This window comes from Pipistrellus hanaki (genome assembly GCF_964339955.1).
Source record: "Pipistrellus hanaki genome assembly, chromosome: 11".
In the NCBI taxonomy this organism is placed as follows: Eukaryota; Metazoa; Chordata; class Mammalia; order Chiroptera; family Vespertilionidae; genus Pipistrellus; species Pipistrellus hanaki.
This window is the reverse complement of record NC_140513.1, coordinates 48053262-48073665: the sequence shown is the minus strand read 5'-3', so window position 1 is coordinate 48073665 and position 20404 is coordinate 48053262. Positions and strand designations below refer to the sequence as shown.

The following is a 20404-nucleotide window of genomic DNA, read 5'->3' as shown; positions in this document are numbered from 1 at the left end:
AGTGAAACAACTATATTTAATATTCCCTCCATGGAAAAAAACGATAAGCTGGATTTCATTAAAATTGAAGATGTTTTATCTATGAAAGTGTCAAAAGAATAAAAGACTAGCACAAACTTAAGTAAAATATTTGGAAAAGACACCTCAGATAAAGGGCTGTATCTTAGTTCAGACTGCAATAACAGAATAAGACTAGGTGGTTTAAACAACAAGTATTTATTTCTCAAACTTCTGGTGGCTGGGAAGCCTAAGATGAGGGATGTCTTCCAGGTTTCAGAAGGCCAAGTTCTCATTGTATCTTCACATGGCAGAAGAAGAGTGAGAAAACTCCCTTTTATAAGGGCACTGATATGATTCATAAGGGATCCCACCCTCACAAGCCAATTACCTCCCAAAGGTTCCATCTCCTAATGTCACTACATTAGGGGTTAGGATCTCAACCCAGGAACTTTGCAGTGACACGAAAAATTTCAGTCCATTGCAGGCTGTTACTCAAAACATATAAAGTAACTGTTAAAACTCGACAGTAACAAAACAAAAAACCTTATTAAAATGTGCCCCAAATCTTAAAAGTTATCTTACTAAAGAATATATGTAGATGGAAAATAAGCAATATAGAAAGATGTTCCACAACATATGTCATCAGGGAAGTACAACTAAAACAATAAAGACCTGTCAGAATGGCTATCATCAACAAATAAACAAACGACAAATGCTGGCGACGATGCGGAGAAAAAGGAACCCTCGTGCACTGCTGGTGGGAATGCAGACTGGTGCAGCCACTGTGCAGAACAGTATGGAGTTTCCTAAAAAAACTGAAAATGGAACTCCCATTTGACCCAGTGATCCTACTTCTAGGAATATATCCTAAGAAACTAGAAACACCAATCAGAAAGGATATATGCACTCCTATGTTCATAGCAGCACAATTTACAGTAGCTAAGATTTGGAAACAGCCTGAGTGCCCATCAGTAGATGAGTGGATTAGAAAACTGTGGAATATCTATACACTCTGTGTTAAAAAAGAAAAAAAAAGGAATTCTTACCATTTGCAACAGCATGGAGGAACCTGGAAAGCATTATGCTAAGCAAAATAAGCCAGTGAAAGAAAGATAAATATCATATGATCTCACTTATTTGTGGAATATAATGAACAACATAAACTGATGAACAAAAATAGATAAAACATATCCAGACACAGAGAAGCATCAATCAGACTACCAAACCTCAGAGGGAAAGTAGGGGAACGTGGGAGGAAGGGGAAGAGATAAACCAAAGGACTTATATGCATGCATTTAAGCCTAACCAATAGACACAGACAGCAGGGGGGTGATGGCATGAGTGGAGGGTTGGGGGCAGCAATGGGGGAGATACAGACACATTTGTAATACCTTAATAAATAAAAAAAGCAATAAACAGATACCACTATAGAATATACACTATCCAGAAAACTGGTTATATCAAATGCTTATGAGGATGTGGAGCAACAGGACCTTTCATTCATCATGGTGGGAATGAAATTGGCACAGATTCTCAGGAAGATTGTTTGACAGTTTTTTACAAAACTAAACATACTCTTACTATATTATAATCCATCGATGATGATCTTTGGTTATCTACCCAAAGGAGTTGAAAATGTATGCCCACATGTGTTTATAGCAGTTTTATTCATAATTGCCAAAACCTGGAAACATCTAAGGTGTTCTTCAGTATTTGAATGGATAAACAAACTGTGGTACATCCAGACAATAGAACATTTTTTTTGTGTGTGTGGCCAAAGGGAAATGAACTCTTAAACTATGAAAAGATATGGAGGAACTTTAAATGCATACTATAATACTAATTAAAGAAGCCAAATGAAAAGTCTACACACTGTATGATTTCAACTATATGACATTCTGGAAAAGGCAAAACTATGTACATTAAAAAAAAAAAGGAGAGAGAGAGAGAGGAGAGAGAGAGAGAAAGAGATAGAGATATCAATGGTTGCTAAAGATTAGAGTGAGGGAGGAATGCATAGACTGACCACCAAGAATATTTAGGGCAATAAAACTACTCTATATGATATGACAATGATGGATATGTATCATTATACATTTGTCCAAACTCATTGACTCTGCGACACCAAGAGTGAGTCCTAATGTACATGATAGACTTTGTGTGATAATGATGTGTCCATGTAGTTTTATCAGCTCTGATTGGGGCTATGCATGTTTTGGGGAATATGGGAAAACTGTGTACCTTTCACTAAATTATGCCATGAACTCAATACTGTTCTAAAAACTAAAAGTCGATTAGAAAATTTTAAGAATATTCATTTTTATTAACTGTTTCTTAAAAACTTACTGGAAATGGATGAAGTACTTCGACAAACATTTTTCCAAAAAGATATGCAAATGGCCAATAAGCACATGAGAAGATGCTCACATCATTAGTCATTAGAGAAGTGCAAATCAAAACAACCCTGAGATACCATTAAAGCCCCACTAAAATAGTTGTAATTAAAAAAGACAGACAATAACAAGTATTCTTGAGGATGTGAAAAAATTGAAATTATCATACATTTGTTTATGGGAATATAAATGGTACATCACTTTGGAAAACAATTTCACAGTTACTCTAAATGAAAAAATATAGAGGTACCATATGGTCCAGCAATTTTACTCATAGGTATCCTCATCCTATATAATAAAAGGCTAATATGCAAATAGGCTAATATGCAAATAGACTGAATGGCAGAACAACCAAATAACTGGTACTATGATGTGCGCTGACCATCAGGGGAAGCGTGTGGAAAATGGCAGGCATTGGCAGCAGGTGGCAGAGCGTAGAACATGGATGGTGTCAGTAGCACGTGGCTGAGTGTAGAACATGGCAGGCCTTGGCCACTGTAGGATGGTGGAGCAGGTGAGTGGGGTCATCAGACCAAGTCAGGGTACCAGTGGCTGTCATGAGGGCAAGATTCTGGTGAGATGAAAATTCTTTGCTCCCACATGGTTCTGCCCACTGCTCACACCCACTGACAGCGCCTGGTGCTGTCAGTGAGTGCAGGCAGCAGCTGCTAGCCCTGATTGCTCCTGAGGATTTCTCCACCTCCCCCTGCTCCTAAGGGGCGATTGGGTCACCAGCAGCCACAACTCACACCCGTTGACAGTGCCCGTCCCACTTACACCCGCTGCTGGCTCCAGCCCTAATAATTTCGCTCAGTCAGCGGGTGCAAGGGGGCCTGTGCCATCAGTGCATGGGAACAGCAACAGGCAACAGCCCAAGCAGGGATTCTGGCAGACAGGGGATGGAGGCGGCGGCGGGAGGTGCTGGACAGGGGCGTGGAGGATGGGCTGAGATCTGCCCCTGTGCCCACTGCAGCCTCGCAGCCCACAGTTCCTTTAAGGGTGAATGAAGTCATGCACTGGGCCCCAAATGAGAAATAAAAACCTATGTTCACAAAAACTTATCCACAAATGTGCACAGTGTTGCTGTATTTCTTTCTGGGAGCCCTAGGGGAAATCTGTCTCCTCTTCCAGTTTCTACAGGCTGCCTGCTTTTCAGAGGTACAGTTCTGACTTCAAAGCCAAACATGGCAGTGGCTGGTAGAGTCATTGCCAGAGCACATCACTCAGACTCACATATTCCTGTCTCTCTTTGTCACCTAAAAGGATCCTTATGACTGATTACATTGGGCAAACCTGAATAATCCAGGATCCTCTCCACCACCTCAAGTCAGCTGATTAGCAATTATTTTTATATGTTTGTATTGGTTTCAGAGAGAGGAAGGGAGAGGAAAAGATAGAAACATCATTGATGAGAGAGAATCTTTGATTGGCTGCCTCCTGTACACACCTTTCTGGGGATTGAGCCAGCAGCCAAGACATGTACCGTGACTGAGAATTGAACCTGTGACCACCTGGTTCATGCTTAACCCCTGAGCAACACTGGCCCAGCATATTAGAAACTTAGTTCCATCTACAACCTAATCCCCCCTTTGCCAAATAGCATAACATACTTATGGCTCCTGGGATTTAGAACATTGACATCTTTAGGGGGCAAGTTTTTTGCCGGCCAATGATGACTCATTTTTTTTTTCCTATTTAACTTGATCATTTCTACATGATTATCTTAAAATTAATCCTCATTTCAACATATATTACTAAAGGAAAATGACCATTTACACTGTTTCATATTTTCAAAGTCATAAATTAATTTCTAAATCAATGACCCATCCAAAAGACACTCTAAATATATTAAAAAATATGGAAATTAATTTATAATATGTCAAACAGGGGTTTTTATATATATATATGCATTTGAGTGTAAGTGTGAATATTACTATTTAGCAATTTATTTATTTAGAAATTATAGATGGGAACATAGATTACAGTGTGAGCTAAAATAATTTATCTCCAGGGACTGGGGTTAGAACTAGAAAATATGTGTGAGTAGGGGTGTATTTGAGCGTGTTCGTGTGTATGTGTGCATACTTGTGTGAATAGATGCCCATCTATATTTATGCATTTCCACATTCCAGTAATTGCATTGCAATCTTATTGATAGAAAAATATTAAAGAAATTTTGAAACTGAAGAAATAATGGACCACATGCTATATGCAAATAAAGGGGCAAGCTACTTTTTGTTTTTCAATAGCGTGTGTGAAAAGGTATATTTTTAGTAAGGGATAAAAAGCTTTATCTTGGGTGATATTGCTGACCAAGAGCCTATTATTGAGGAAGATTCACAGGCCCTATTATTGCTCAGAGGGAAAGAAATGTGACTGTGGTAATGAATGTTATGCATGGGGCCTTATTTTAGCACTTGTAGCCTGTGCTCATCATTTCTGTTTTAAATCAGTAGGGTTCTATTCTATACCCCTAACACTATTTTCTAGCACTCCTTTGCCTAAAATTAAGTGGTGCTCATAAAAATCTAGATAACATTTCACATTAAGAAAGAGGATCACAGGCATCTGTGATTGCCAATTTTAAATAATTTACTATTTGAAGCTCAGACTGGTCTTAATATTGCCTTATAAAAAGTAATTGAATAATAAACCTGTAGAAAAAAGCGGAATGCACTCATGAAAAGCAGGACTGGTCTGGACTAGCCCCAATGAAAGGCAATGAAGTATAAAGAGAGGCAGGAACAAGAAAGAGAAGCAAAATGTAAATGGGTAGGAGTGGGGGGAGGGGGAGGTGTCTGCAGCTCAAGAGAATGAAAGTGGAGGGAGGAGCAAGTGAGGAGAAAGAGGACAATTGTCTTTCCCCTTTGGATACGATTTGACCACCTATAAATATTTCAAAGTTTTCTTTATTTTAATGACATCACAATTATGCAGGACACAAAACTAACATTCTATTGCAAGATTATAAACAAATTGATAATCAGACAGATGGACATACCCAAGTGCAGTCAGAGTGCAACTGTCACCATCAGGCCTCTCTAAGAATGCACATCCTGTGGAATTATAGTGCTTCTTGCTTTCCGACCGACACCTGTGCACCCTGTTCTACTATTGACTTCAGCAAATGTAACCCAAGGAGAGGAACACAAGATGCTGCCTCTCTTTCATCAGATCAGCCTACTGGGGTGGGCAAAAGATGCTCTCAAATACTATCTTCAACTCTAATCCTGTGACACTAAATTTAGAATAGAAAGGGGTAATGGCTTCTTAAGGAATTTTTAAAATCTATCTATTCACCTACATTTTATATTTCTGGACTTCTAACATCATTTGTAGTTTAGTAGTTTAGAATAATATCACCACAAAACTACAGCATATGTACCCTATGCCATATTACTTTAAATTACTATATCATATATTTTTATATTTTGTTCAATCTTTATTTTGTTTTTCTGATATTTTACACAATTGTTAAATTTTAGACATTCTGGATCAGGTAATTGATTGATTGATGCATTTAAAACATGAATCAAATCCTCATAGCAAACCACATATTGTAGAGTCCTGGAAATAACCAGCTCGATAGACAAATATTTTGTTCTTGAGGAGAACAAGTTCTTATTTCAGAATAGAGGCCCGGAGCATGAAATTCCTGCACAAGTAGGGTCCCTAGGCCTGGTGATCAGGGTCCACTGGGGCTTTCCTTCTTCGTACTCCCCAACCCCAGTAATCAGCAAACATTATAACAAGTGATCAAACTCCCGGTCACCCTGTTGAACTCACAAGAAGACATTTTGCATATTAGCCTTTTATATATATAGATTACATGAGCTAAGAGCTAAGAAATGGAATTTGCTTCTAATTTATCTTTTCAAAGATTTCTACTAATTTTTAATTTTGTTCTTTAAAATCCTGTCATTGTTTCTAATGTTTTATACTGCTTTTTAAAAATTGTTTTAATGTAATATAGTTTTTTTATTATTATAATTAGAAAAGCTATTAAAAGAGTACTCAAAGATAACAAAATATGTTTTCATGAGTAAATTAAAGTCAGAAATATATTCTGATTATTTATAAATGATAATAATTTTGATCAATTTCTTTATCCAAAAAATAATTATTGAGCAGTAGCTATGAATTAGGAACTCTGGTAGGTGATTGAAATTCATCAGTGTACAAAAAATAAAAAGAAAGGAAGGAAGAAAGAAAGAAGTCTTTTTGCTTTAATCTTCACAAAACTTTCTAGAAGAGGTAGAGAAAGGCAAGTAGAGCTCAGAAACAGAAAATTACATAATTGTTCCATAATAAGTATGATGGGAGGTTTACTGGGTTAACAGCACCTAAAATAAATACCTAACATCATATGGGACAAAATTATGTAAAGATTCCCTCATAATAGCATGAGGGAATCTTTACATAATTTTGAGTTTTGCTTGTTTTTTTTTTTTTTAAATAAAAATTGTGGCATTTACAAGACATATGGGGGTAGAGCTATTTAAATGAGAATGATGCTATATTTTAAAACAGTTATATATATATATATATATATATATATATATAACTGTTTTAAAATATAGCATCATTCTCATTTAAATATATATATATATACACTATATATATATATATATATATATATATATATATATATATATATAATGCCTTTTGAGGAATAGTGCTATTCTTAATTTTTAAAATTTATTTACATTTTAGTAAGAAATATACTAGTGAGTAAATACCTAGTGGAAGAAAATACACACACATCGTGTGCCTTAATGGAATTTATAACCCAAAGGCTACTTAATTCCTTTGCTTTAGTCTATGAATGTCCCATTTCACTAGATAATTTTGCAGGCATATGTTGGAATTTATTACCTGTAAAATACCACATTCACATTGAATAGGAAAATTATACTTTAGGTAAGTATACTTCTTTATTTGAAGATAAAAGTTGGCTTTATAATGGATTATTCAAATAAATTGGCATGAAATATACCTATCCTGTGTTTTTCTAGACTCTAAATTAATTGTTTACATGCTTTTTTCTATTAATGCAAAGATTTAGTAATAATTATCCTTCTTTATTATGTTTTTGCCTTTAGTTATTAATAGATGTATATTTTTCTTAAATAGATAGAAATAGGAATAAAAAAGGCCAGGAGATATACTGAAACTTTTAGAGTACTTGAGTGCTTATTTATAAACATCTTAAATGTCTTCTATATTCTACCTTATTAACATGATAACTGCATTCTTTTATGTGTGTGTGTGTGTGTGTGTGTGTGTGTGGGTGTGCATGTGTGTGTGGTTTTGTGTGTTTGTGTGTGTGTGTGTGTGTGTGTTTTGGATCCGACTGCATTCTTTAGTAAGCAAAGTAAACAAGTATAGAGGATTTGTCACATATAAATGACACAGAACAAAGTGAAAGGCACATACATGTTGTGGACAAAACTCAATATGGTGTGATGGTCTCCCAATAAAGTGCATGTGAAGTCCATACTAATTAGCTTATAAATCAGACCGATACTTGAGTTTATGTGGGCCAGAAAGACTACCTACTGTCAAGCAATCAAGCGCTACCCCTTTAATTGCAATTTATTCCAACAACCAGAATTTATTGATCCAGGCATTCACTTATGCCACAGCAGTATCGTTATTTGACTTTATTTTAACAGCCTCTAAAGGTTAGAAAGTTAGAAACCACTGTGAAAGAGATCATTAAAAAGTTGAGTTGCTAGCATTGCTTCACGTTTTATGCTGACCACCGTTACTGGATATATGAAATTGCATAAGAGGAGAAGGAAAAAGGAACTAGTATTTATTAAGCACTTAATATAAGATCTAATGCTTTCTTGCACAGATAATACTTGAATCACAGAACACATACCCAAAAGCAAGGAAGGCCAATATTGTTATTTGCATTTCACAAATAAGCTACAGCTTAGAGAGAATAAGTAAATTTCTCAGATTCATATATTTAAATGTTTAATTTTGTTTTTACCCTACTCCAAAGTACATGTTTAATTTCTTATATAATTTCTGGCCAGATTTTGGCACCTACTGGCCATTCTGCAATATTGTGGTAACTTTGACACATACTATGTGATATTGAAAGTATACTAGTAAAGAGAGCTCACCTATATGATATTTGTGCTCAATATGGTCTTTTAAAACACAAAACATCAATATCTGAACAATCTCATTTGTTAGTTGTATTACTGTACATAAACCATGATATTTTTTTCTTCATGTAGGCTAGAGATAGGTCCACACATCATAAGATATACCTTTGGTAGCTTCAAATAAATTTTTGGAAATATTCAGTGAATATTAAATGTGGCTTAAAGTTTGACATTTAATTTTTCTCCTCCAAATTAAAAAGGCTGTATGACTTAATTTAATTTTTGAGAAGTACAATTGGATATGTTTAAGTAGACCATAAAAATCTTAGAAGAATCCATAGGCAAAAAAATATCAGACATATATCATAGCAATATCTTTACAGCAATGGAAACTAAGGAGAAAATAAATAAATGGGACTACATCAAGATTAAAAGCTTCTGCACAGCAAAAGAGACCATCAACAAAAAAACAAGAAAGCCCACTGCGTGAGAGAATATATTTACCAATGTTATATCCAATAAGGGCCTAATCTCCAAAATTTATAGGGAATTCATACAGCTTAACAAAAGGAAGGTAAATGACCCAATTAAAAGAAAATGGCCAAAAGACTTGAATAGACACCTTTCCAAACTTGACATACAGAAGGCTGAGAATCATATGAAAACATGCTCAAAGTCACTAAACATCCAAGAGATGTAAATCAAAACAATGATGATACCATTTCACACCTGTTAGAATGGCTATCTTCAACAAATCAACAAATGACAAATGAAGTGCTGGAGAGGATGTGGAGAAAAAGGAACCCTCATGCACTGTTGGTGGGAATGCTGACTGGTACAGCCACTGTGGAAAGCAGTATGGAGTTTTCTCAAAAAATTAAAAATGGATCTCCCTTTTGACCCATTGATCCCACTTATAGGAATATATCCCAACGAACCAGAAACACCATTCAGAAAGGACATATGTACCCCTATGTTCATAGCAGCACAATTTAACATAGCTAAGATTTGAAAACAACCTAAGTTCCCATCAGCAGATGAGTGGATTAGAAATAAGCTTCTGGCTTATTTCACTTAGCATTAAGTCTTTAGGCTTAACCATGGTGTCACAAGTGGCAGGATTTCCTTCTTCTCTCTTTTTTTTAAGGCTGAATAATATTCGTGTGTTGTGTTGTGTGTGTGGGGGTGTGTGTGTGTGTGTCTGTGTGGTCACATTGTCTTTATGCATTCATCTGTCATTATGGAAAACAGTATGGATTTTCCTCATATTTAGAGGTGTACATTTACAGGACACAAAATCAGTATCGTGAAGAGATACCTGTACTCTTATGATCATTTCAGCATTTTTCACAATAGCAAAGATATGGAAGCAAAGATTTGGAAACATCCCTCCATGGATGAATGAGATAAGATTTGTCATTTTATTTGGGTAGGACCATGTCACTGAATAGCTATCACAATTCTTGATGACTCCTCTGAAGATCCCTGTCTAGACTCAAACCAGGTGTAGTATGGTGTACAGGCAGAGTCCTAAACTTCCTCTTTGTATCATCCAGGGTAGCTCTGCTTTCCATGCTTTTTTTTTTCTTCCATAATATTCTATTTACATAATAAATGTGCCAATAATTATATTAATTAATTAAATTAAAAGTCCTGGTTCTAGTCCAATGTCCTCATTTTTGCAGGCGAAGAAATGGAGAATCGAAGAAGTAAAGGACCTGTCTCAAAGTCCCACTACTAGTAAGTAATGTGTGCTGACATAGAGCAAGGTGTTGGGCTCAAGCTTTACCCATTGCATAATAACGGCTTCTCATCTCAGGCACCTTGTTGCAAATTCTGTGTGAACCTCTCTTTTCATCCCTGATTAGACCACCTGTGGTCAGTGACACTAATTGTACGTCCCCTGTGCTCACTTCTGCTGTACACTTTGGAATATACTTAGAAAATGAGGTACAAGGTGTTCTTTTTAGGAAGAAAGAATGTAGTTCATGAGACAGTGTGGCAAAAGAAGAAAGCTGGCATTCATTTGAAGGCTGTCCGTGCCTTAGGAGCTTCCTATGAGTCATCCCATTTAATCTTCGCAAAAATGTTGTGAGATGGCTTTATCCCTATTTTAGAAATAAGCTGAAGCTCTAAGATGGTTGATATAGCTTGTCCTAGTACATAGACCAATTTAATGTCAGGTTTCATTTCAATTCTAAATTTCTGTGATTTCAAGATCTCCATTTTTTTGTATTGTACTATGACATTCTGCACTTAAGGTAGGGATCAATGCAAATAGGACATCATTCTGAACAAATGAGGTGCTGTTATCACAGAATTCCTAGGCAGCAGGAGGACAGACAACCAGGCACTCAGAAGATCCAGATAAGGCACTTCATTGCAAGAGCACCTCCCTGGCTCAGGGAAATCTGTTCCCAAAGCTGAGCCTGAGTGCAGTGGGGCTTTGTATTATATAGCCCTAAATTCTTTGTTTCCCAGCCCCGGGGCTTTTTCCTGGGCTTTTGTGACCCTATGATGGTTGTAAGGAGGAAGTGAGATTATAACCAATGGCCCTGGCTGTTGTCAGCAATCAACCCCCCTGTGGGGGCTGTGCATGGTTTATGGCCTCTATAAGTTAAGTGTTCAGGGAAACAAGTTTTGCAAGGCTAGGGCACAAGGGAGAGGAGGTTGAGGCTTAAAAGCATATGCATCAGGATGCAGGTTGACTGAGCACAGACTTAGGATGCTTAGCTCAGGTTGCTTCACAGTACAACCTATTGCATGAACAGTGTATGCTTCAAGGTGCTAAGAGAAAACTGAGTATTGGTGGTCAATTTGGGTCTGGACACTGTAAAGATTGATATTCTCTTGCTATTGAGTCTCAACTAGCATTTCTTTACAAGCTTCTTCTTATGAAGACATTAGCTATAATGATACCTGTAAATGGGTGGGAAAATATTGGCAACACATATACATAATGACATTACTGCTAGAGGTCGATGACTTATCAAGATAAATAGAATGAGAGTTTTAAAAAGAGTGTGAGGTTGGGTAAAATTTTCTTTCAAGAGGAGAGTATGAGAAGCATGGAATATGAGCAGGGACACTTTACCAATAGGGGATATGCTAAATCAGATATGATAAGAAGTGAAGCACTATTTCAAAAAGCTGGACTAGGGTTTGTTAGTAGAAATCTTTGACATCTGGTCTAAAAAATTATATTTTACCATATCAAGAATAACTGGTCATTGAAGGAATTGGCCTTTCATTATTATTTTGTGTTTGTTTATTGCTCTCATCTGTATAATGCTATAGTCAGAACTGTGTCTTGGAAAAATTATGATAGCATTATGCTGGGTGGACTGCATGGGTAAAAAGTTGGAAGTGAGTAGACCAAGGAGCAAGTATATTAAAAATAACAATAATAATGGCAAACATCCCTACTTAATTTTTATCTGGTAAAGATAATATCTCTCCTCCCCAGTAGCTGTAGTCACTCAGATTTCTATAGTAACCTTGAGGAAAAAAATGTTGCTGACCTCTTGTACCAGGTCTTAGGTCAGGCTTGCCTCAAAGAAATGAACGTAAAATTCCATAGATCCAGTATTCATTTTCCTCCCAATTGACCTTTTCTTGATAAGTATTTGTTGAATAAATAAGTAAATTTTTTTAACAGCATATTAGTTTATTTCTTAAATTTATTTGGTTGATATTGATTAATAAAATTATATAGGTTTCGAGTATGCAATTCTAAAGTACATCATCTGTATATGGCATAAATTCCATTTTAATCTGCATGTCCACCTTGAAAATTCCTCTTATATAAGGGAGAGGATGGATGTCATAACAGTTGTTTTTTTATTATTATTATTATTATAATTATTATTAAACCCTGTCTTAGAGGAGAAACCTTTCTGAATGAAAACTTGCCCTATGCTTTGAAATCCCTGTTTACCTAATATTGTCACTCAGATGGAGGAAGGGAAAAAGTAAGGGATACTGGTTTTCCTCCTGAGGGGCATAAACAAGTAGGAAGTAGTTTAAAGCATTTTGCTGGGATAACAAAGGAACAATAGCAATAAAAAGCCCCTTACGCAAATTAAGAATTATTTCCCATCATAAAGGTTAACTGCTGGATTTGCACACCCATAGGGAGGCGAGAGATCTGAAAGCTCCATATCCTCTTGTTAGATGCAATACTGGGCAACTTCAGCTCTTAATTCCATTTTAAACACTCAGCACGTTCATCATTTTAGAACCCTTCCTCTCCCAGGAATTAAATGCACCCATTAATGAACCTGAGCAATAGCACCCCACACCTTGCTACTTCCTAACTATGATCTCTCAAGTACTGCAGCTACACACTGAACAATTTGCTGTCTTCTGCTCATTTGAATCCATACCTCTGGAACTTTATTCAGAATTATTTTTTTCAGTCTTGCATTACATTTTTGACTCCAGACCTCCTTTAGGAATGCACTTCATTTAATTTATATTAATTTGCCTTTATGTAATGTATTTGCCAAATATTGGATGTCTGTTCTGTTTTCCTAGAGAAAAACAAAATTATTCCCCTTGTTCCAAACATGGATTATCCCTCTCAAAGGCAATGCCATTGCCATTTTGAGATCCTTTTTTTTTGTCAAACTAATACACAAGTGAACTGAGAAGGCAGCACTTTGACGGAGGGTCTATTCAAGTCAATTCAACATATGCCATTTGGTATTTTGTTTGGCTAGTTGCTTGCAATGAAAAGGCAAGTTAGATGTTTTGGTTGAGAAAGGAAAGTGGCTCTACAGCTTTATTATAGACGGAATAAAAGTCAAAATAGGCCAACCTTGTGAGGGTTTGATGTGAGCAATGAATATCAATAAGATTGTGTCTGGTACACAAAAATATTATTTGTTGAGCGACAAGTGTATTATTGACTTGTAACTAACAGTTCTTTTGCCTGTTTCACTTGTCTATTTGTGAATGTAGTCTATCAATTAAAGGTTACATTGGTATGGACACATACTTATCATTAGACTTTCGGCAATTTTCTGAAGAATCAGTCCTCTGTTTGAATATTATGCATTAGCCAAAAAGATGAGTTTATGCAAAGACTGACTCCTGGCAGCCCATTGTTCAGAGAATTGAACATGTTCTCAGCCTTGTTTCTTGTTATGACTGTGATACTGTTAGCAAGACCCAGTGATATTCCATGTATAGTTTTGTATAGTTTTCTTCTTTTAAATTGGTCTTTGGGCTAAAAATAGAATGAGTTTCATAGGATAGAGATAAAACATATATCCCAAGTCTATAATATCTGATATAGAGAAATGAGGGAAAATATTTGCTTTGTTTCCCAAGATGATAAATTAATTTTATATTACTATAAAATTTTTAAAGAAAAAGGATTGTTAAAAAAAAAACTTTTAAAAAAATATAAAATATAACATTATATTATGAGAGACAGTTTTGCACATAGATAAGAATATAGATTATAGGGAAACATGATATGCATAATATCATAGGTTTCACCATTTATTATTTGTATGACCTTATTTAACTTTTCAAATGTTTCTGTGCCTCAGTTTCTTCCCCTGTAAAAATATCTAACTCATAGAGTTATAAAGTTATTCTAGGTATTAAATAAATTAATTCATATAAATTTTCTGACACATAAGCATATATAAGTTTTGTTAAATATTGTTAAAAAGTTTGCTGACTTCATACTATTTTAATTACATGAAAAATTTTTGGTTTCTTGAATGCACATATAAAGTCTTGTTTATATTTATGTTGGCAGAATTTATGTTAACAACTTCTGCATGTTAAAATGGTATGAATTTGCTTATTCACTTATACTGTGCCTGATATTTTACACATAAATTTTCTATTCAAGTTTGGAATTTTATCTAAATCCTCTTGGAATATGACATTAAGAAAAGTAAAGCATATTATGTTGGTAGTATATCTATTTCTATAAATCTATATTTCTAACCCTATTTTTAAGAATCTTTTGATTAAAATTTTATTTGAATTTATAATAAAATGCATACACATATAATATGATTTGAGGTTGGATTCTGTTTTTAAAATGGCACTTATTAAAGAGATTTAAAAATAATTTTTAATACAATACTTTCCCCCCACATTTATTAAACCAAAAATTGGGCACTAAGTTTTAAAAATATAAAATTGAAAAAGAAAGAACTCTTGTTTTTTAAAAGAATTAAATATTCTAGCAAAATTCAGTAGTTGCCTGTATTTGCTGATGCACTTGCAGGCCAATTAATTCACCTGCCCTACTTGGGAAAATGGCTCCCTAACTTTGCTCTTGAATGGGTATCCTCCATTCCAAACTTCCTGGACTAAAATAGTTTTTTAATTGCACATGTGAGAATTGGCTCACCTGTCCAAATTTCAAATGATGAACTCAGAAATATAAGTATGGTGAAAATTAGACTTTTAATACATTCTCAAAGGTGGGCTTCCATTGTAAGGCACACACGTGGGGCAGGAAATATAGTCTATTAATGTAGTCCCTCCTCCAGATCCTCCTTGGCTGAGTACTATGAGGTCACCTGTTTCCTCATACATCTCCAAGGTCTTGCTGTCTCCCATTGGACCATTTGAAAAAAATTAGGCTAAGGCCTTTCTAGATGTCTCTACCTGTCCTATCTAGCTGAGACACATGCCTTGGGGATTTCCACCATGTTGGCCCACCTGCAGTTCTTTGTTCCTCTTCCCTCCTCCCTACATTCTGTTTGTCTTGGGAAAATTCAGTCAGTTCCATCAAAAGCTGAACTTTCTGGAGATGGATCACAGGGGTCCATTTCCTACACACACCAGGCAACATTTCATCTCTGTTTCTATAGAGAATGACACTCATCTCTATCTCCAAATTCCAAAGCTCCCATTGTCCTTTATAGTCTGGTTCTAATATCACTTTTCTGTTATCATTGTTGAGACTCATTCACCCACACCCTTAATGCCTTAGTGTCTGGTTTCTGATATAGCTCTTGTCATCTACTACCCTATAGTTATTTGCCAACATTTTTTTTTGTCACTAATAAAAAGAAAACTTCCTTTTCTTTTTTCGTTCTTTCTTTCTCCTCCTCCTCCTCCTCTTCTTCTTCCTCCTCCTCCCTCTTTTTTGCTTTAAAATTTTTGTTTTAAATTTCCTATCATCTGGAACAGACATAAAAATGGTCTGGACATAATTTTTTTTTTTAACTATTGGTGCACTCATGCCCATTGACTCCAGTTTCTCTCCTTGTTTAGTACTTACTGTGACTGAATTTTGGCCAGTGGACTGTCAATTTAAGAAACATTCAAACATGTAGAGAATGTTTGTGAGTTTACTTGAGCCAAACTATGGACAGTTGCTGGAAAGAAAACCTCAACAAACTGAGATAATGCTCCAGAGAGTGATGGTTTTGCATCTTATTTTATACATTGCAATCAAAAGAGAAGATGTAAATGGCTTACATGAGATAGATTAGGGAGATGGGAGAAAGTAAAGGGGGCTGGGGATCTCTGGGATTGGATGAAAAGTAAGGAGGTAGATACATACTAACTAGTACATTTTTTACATAGGTGGGAACAGGATAGTTAACAGTCAGCTATTAACATGATAACAGTAACCCTGAGATGATTTATAGTCTCTGTCAGGTGCATTGGTTGTGCCCTGAGGGGGTCTTGAAAAAGGGGAGTTACCCTGACATTCCAAAGATATGTTATGGTTTATGCAAAAGAGACAAGATAGACTTTTGTCAGGGAAGACTCTAGCCTAGGACAAGGCTACCTGCCATGAACTGCTTTTGGTTCAAAAACTTTAAATTCAGACCATCTTTTGTGGTTACTTTAGGTCTCTGAGTTAGCAGAGCTGCCACATAGGCCTTCTCTGAGCTTGTCAGGTTAGCATGTATTTCTTTTCACCCACAGAACATAATTAAAGTTGTATGTCCCATGTCCTGGCCCAAACTAACCTCCCACACATGATCCTTCAATCACTTTCCCTTCCCGTGATGACTCAGGGCACCACATTATACTAGTGCTGTCCTAAAAGTGTTCTGATTTTTCTTTCTCTGACTGCTTACTCATCTCCTTCCATCCAGATTCTGGGATTCAGCTTTGGCTTTCACCTATTTTTGGCTTAATAGTGGTTAGAATTCCACAACACTTAGTTAGCATTGCATATACTTATTTTAATTACAAAGGCAAAAACAAAAGCAAAACAAAACCAGAACAAGAACAAGGAATGATGCCCCGCTAGCCTTCTGCTGAGTGGAGCACTTATTTATTTATGCTTACCCATTGTATTCCATGGATTTTTAAATATATATATTTTTATATATATATATATATATATGTTTTTATTGATTTCAGAGAGAAGAAGGGAGGAGAGAGGGATAAAACATGAATGATGAGAGAAAATCATTGATCAGCTGCCTCTTGCACGCCCCCTACTAAGGATTGAGCCTGCAACCACGAAATGTGCTCTGACCTCCTGGTTCATTGGTGTCCAACATTCAACCACTGAGCAACACTCACCGGGCTCCATGGAACTTTCTTATGTACATTTGAGAAAGTTAGTTTGTTAGGAAGAGGAACCTGCTAATTACCAATCATTTGAAGTCATTCACACTGACTTTTGTGTACAATGCTTAGCTGTAGCACATGGGCATCAGTAACACTATTTTGTGTACTAATCATGTTTTGTTTTGTGTGGTTTTTTTTTCACCGTGTAAATTGGCTTGTTTAGAAAGCTAGTATTTCATTTTGTATGTTAAAAATGAAGACCAGAAAGACATATCAACTTTGATATGTAGCATTTGGTGGAAGGAGGGTGTGGGGGCCCTGTCTAGAGTGCTGAGGATGTTCAAGGCCACTCTGAGTGTGGGAATCTTAATCAGAATGCTCAAGGCTACGTTGTATGCAGGTGCCAGAAGCAAGGACGCAGCTATCTGACCGTGTACATTGTGCAAGCGTGCCTTCTGTAGCCCAAGCAGTGAGGCCGCTATTTGGAAAGAAGCCTCTTTTGTCTGATTTGGAATTACAAGTATGTGGCTGTCCAGCAATCAGCCGGTTTCAAGGCAGCTGCTCAGTGAGGTTGTAGCTCTAAGGAAGGCTCCTGTATAGCTCCTATGTTGGAGGCTACTTTGCTTTGAAGAACTTAGTCTAATAGTTCCTGTCCTAGCAACAGCTACTTGGGCTACCATAAAGATTCTCTTATACACCTACAACCTCTCCTATCTTCTCCATCGAATACTCAGCATCCAAAGGGGCTCAGACACAACAGAGGGGCGTTTTTTGCACTAACAGAAAATATCAATGCCACTGCATCAGTTTGAGCATTTGAGAAGGCAGCAAGGTCTGGTCACATGCACAGATGCAGGAGCTGATTGCACAGCAAGCCCAGGAACCGGGGTACTGTGCAGGAGACAGGATCGGGCATGTAGTACAGCGTCGTGCTTCTTGCTAAAATTTATTAGGGAGAGCAAACCACTTCAGAGTTAACTTGACATAAAGAAATGGAGCACTCCTATGGCAAGCAAAATCCCATTGACTAAGAGGCAGGTTGCACTGGAGGATAAACAATCACAGCAAAGTCTGTGTGGGGATCCAGTGATCTTCATAGGTGGCCTAGTGGACGGCGTGCGAGTAGCGACTCTAATTAGAGAGGCTGAGCCTCATATCTCTCCCTGAGATTTTTATCTTTTTTTATTTTTTTTTATTTATTTTTTAATGGAAGTAAATGTTCTCTCTCTCCCGGCCTCTCTGTATCCTACACCCCTCTAACATGAAATTAGAAAACAGCAGCTTCTACTTCATCAGGGCAGCCAATTAAATTAAGCTGAGGGTGTCTGTTTCTGGGTCGTTTTCAGAAACAATTGTATCATTAAGCCGCTAAAATTGTCGTGTCAGCAGCAAATAGAGAGCAAATCGCTGCCAAAGGAAGGGAAAATATGAGCCACGCAGCTACTTTGATGTCTCTTTAGCCTCCTCGCCGGTGTCTGTTGCTGAATAAGCTGCAGTGGAGATGTGAGGGAGCAAAAGCTGGTGCCTCGGAGCCCCGGTGGGTGGCTTCACCTCCCTTTCTGGGAGGCTGGAGCTGATTTCTCTGGCTTCCCCTTGACGTCTTAGGCCAGGGGTCTTCAAACTTTTTAAAGTGGGGGCCAGATCACGGTCCCTCAGAGAGCTGGAGGGCCGGACTATATGAACTACTAATTCCTACTGTAACACCTTGGCTGCGCTCACTGCCCAAAAAACCTGGCGGGCCGGATCAGACTCCCCTGGGGTCCCCTGGGGGCTGCATGTGGCCCGCGGGCCATAGTTTGAAGACCCCTGCTAGGCAGTCCACGCTGATCCGTGTTTCAGAACACAACTGGCAGGGCTCTGCCTGCTTTTCTCTAATTACCGTGCACTCGTGTAGTACACCCTCTCATCTCCTTTTTATTTTAAAAAAAAAAATCATTCATTTATCTATTCAACAAATAATCTATTGAGCTCCTATCTTGTGCTAGGCGTAAATCCAGGCTCAGATGCATCAGTGCACAAAACAGGCAGACACCTCTGCCTCTAAGGAGATTGCTCAGAGGTAGCCATATATTATTTGCCTCGTAAATCTGTCAGTTTTACAGTTGGGTAAGGGAAATCAAGATTCAGGGACTGCGGTTTTTAATCAGGTAGTCAGAGGTTCGGTAGGAAGTGCTTTATGTGGTCCTGAGAGTGGTGAAGAGCAGACCCTTTGCCAGACGGCTGGGGTTTTCAGTTCCTCCAGCTCTGTCGCTTTTAGTTGTGTGATCTTGGGAAACTTACTTTATGCCTCAAGACCTCAGTGTCCCCATCTATAGAGTGGCGATAATGTTAGGACTGCCGATTGAGTCTTACTGTCTTTAAAGGATTTGAAGTACGGCATGTAGCACACATTACATAGTACATGCAGTAAGGACAGTAAGAATTCCCTCCTTACTGACTTCTGAAAAGAATGGATGCAGCAATTTAGAGACATCTGAGTGTGAACATGCAAGGATTTTCTTTTTTCTCCTCACTGATCTGAGTGCCAGTTTTATGATCATGAAAATTAAGGTAATTCCTTCCACATAGGCCTCTTGTCAGAATTATAACAGTTTTTATTATAGGCTAGAGGCCTGGTGCACAAAATGTGTGCACTCAAGGGGTCCCTCAGCCAGGCCTGTGCCCGCTTGCAGTACGGGGGCTCTCGGGGCTGTCAGTTGGACATCCTTAGTGCTGCCGCAGTGGTGGGAGAGACGCCCTCCACTGCCACTGTGCTAGCCAGGTGTTAGCCCGGCTTCTGGCTGAACAGTGCTCCCTGATAGGAGCACACTGACCTCCTGGGGGGCAGCTCCTGCACTGAGCATATGCCCCCTGGTGGTCAGTGTATGTCATAGCAACCAGTCCTTCTGCCTTTCGGTCGATTTGCATATTAGCCTTTTATTGTATAGGATTCATAGGGGTTCCTTGTTAAATGCCGTGTCTCCTCTTCTAGACCCAGCTCTGATGTCTTCTCATATGTGTCAGCTGGAGAGAATCTTAACTCTCCTAATATCACACATGTTTGTTATCACATACTAGTTATATTGAATTGCCTCCCTTCTAAAACATACTAGGTGATTGGGAGCACCATGTAGATTTAATAGCAGTTTTTCAAGGGGAACAAAGAAGCAGTCTCACAATAAATGCATCCAACCAAAATCAAGACATGCCCTGATTTTAAAATGTGAAAAATAGATGCACTATAGAATAAAGGAAATGTGTCTGTTTCTGTTTATATTTTTAATTTCTCCTACTGGGTAATTAACTACTCAGAAGCTATGTAATCCTTTGTATCCTTTTCTCTTCTTTGCCCACTACCTTACACATTGAAAGAGCTCAATAAATATGTCCGAGATGATT

At 37.4% G+C, this 20404-nt stretch overlaps 1 protein-coding gene and 1 long non-coding RNA gene across 2 annotated transcripts in view; one reads left to right on the top strand and one right to left on the bottom strand.

Moving 5' to 3' along the window:
* The window catches only part of PTPRD (protein tyrosine phosphatase receptor type D), a 1977099-nt gene that overhangs the window by 237331 nt on the left and 1719364 nt on the right, over positions 1 to 20404 (top strand). Inside the window, exon 2 of the mRNA XM_084898455.1 lies at positions 10201 to 10255. The gene's annotated coding sequence lies outside the window, so the exon portion shown is untranslated. The remainder of the gene's footprint in view (positions 1 to 10200; positions 10256 to 20404) is intronic.
* Positions 1 to 20404, bottom strand: part of LOC311629901 — a 1265484-nt gene that overhangs the window by 86627 nt on the left and 1158453 nt on the right. The window lies entirely within an intron of this gene.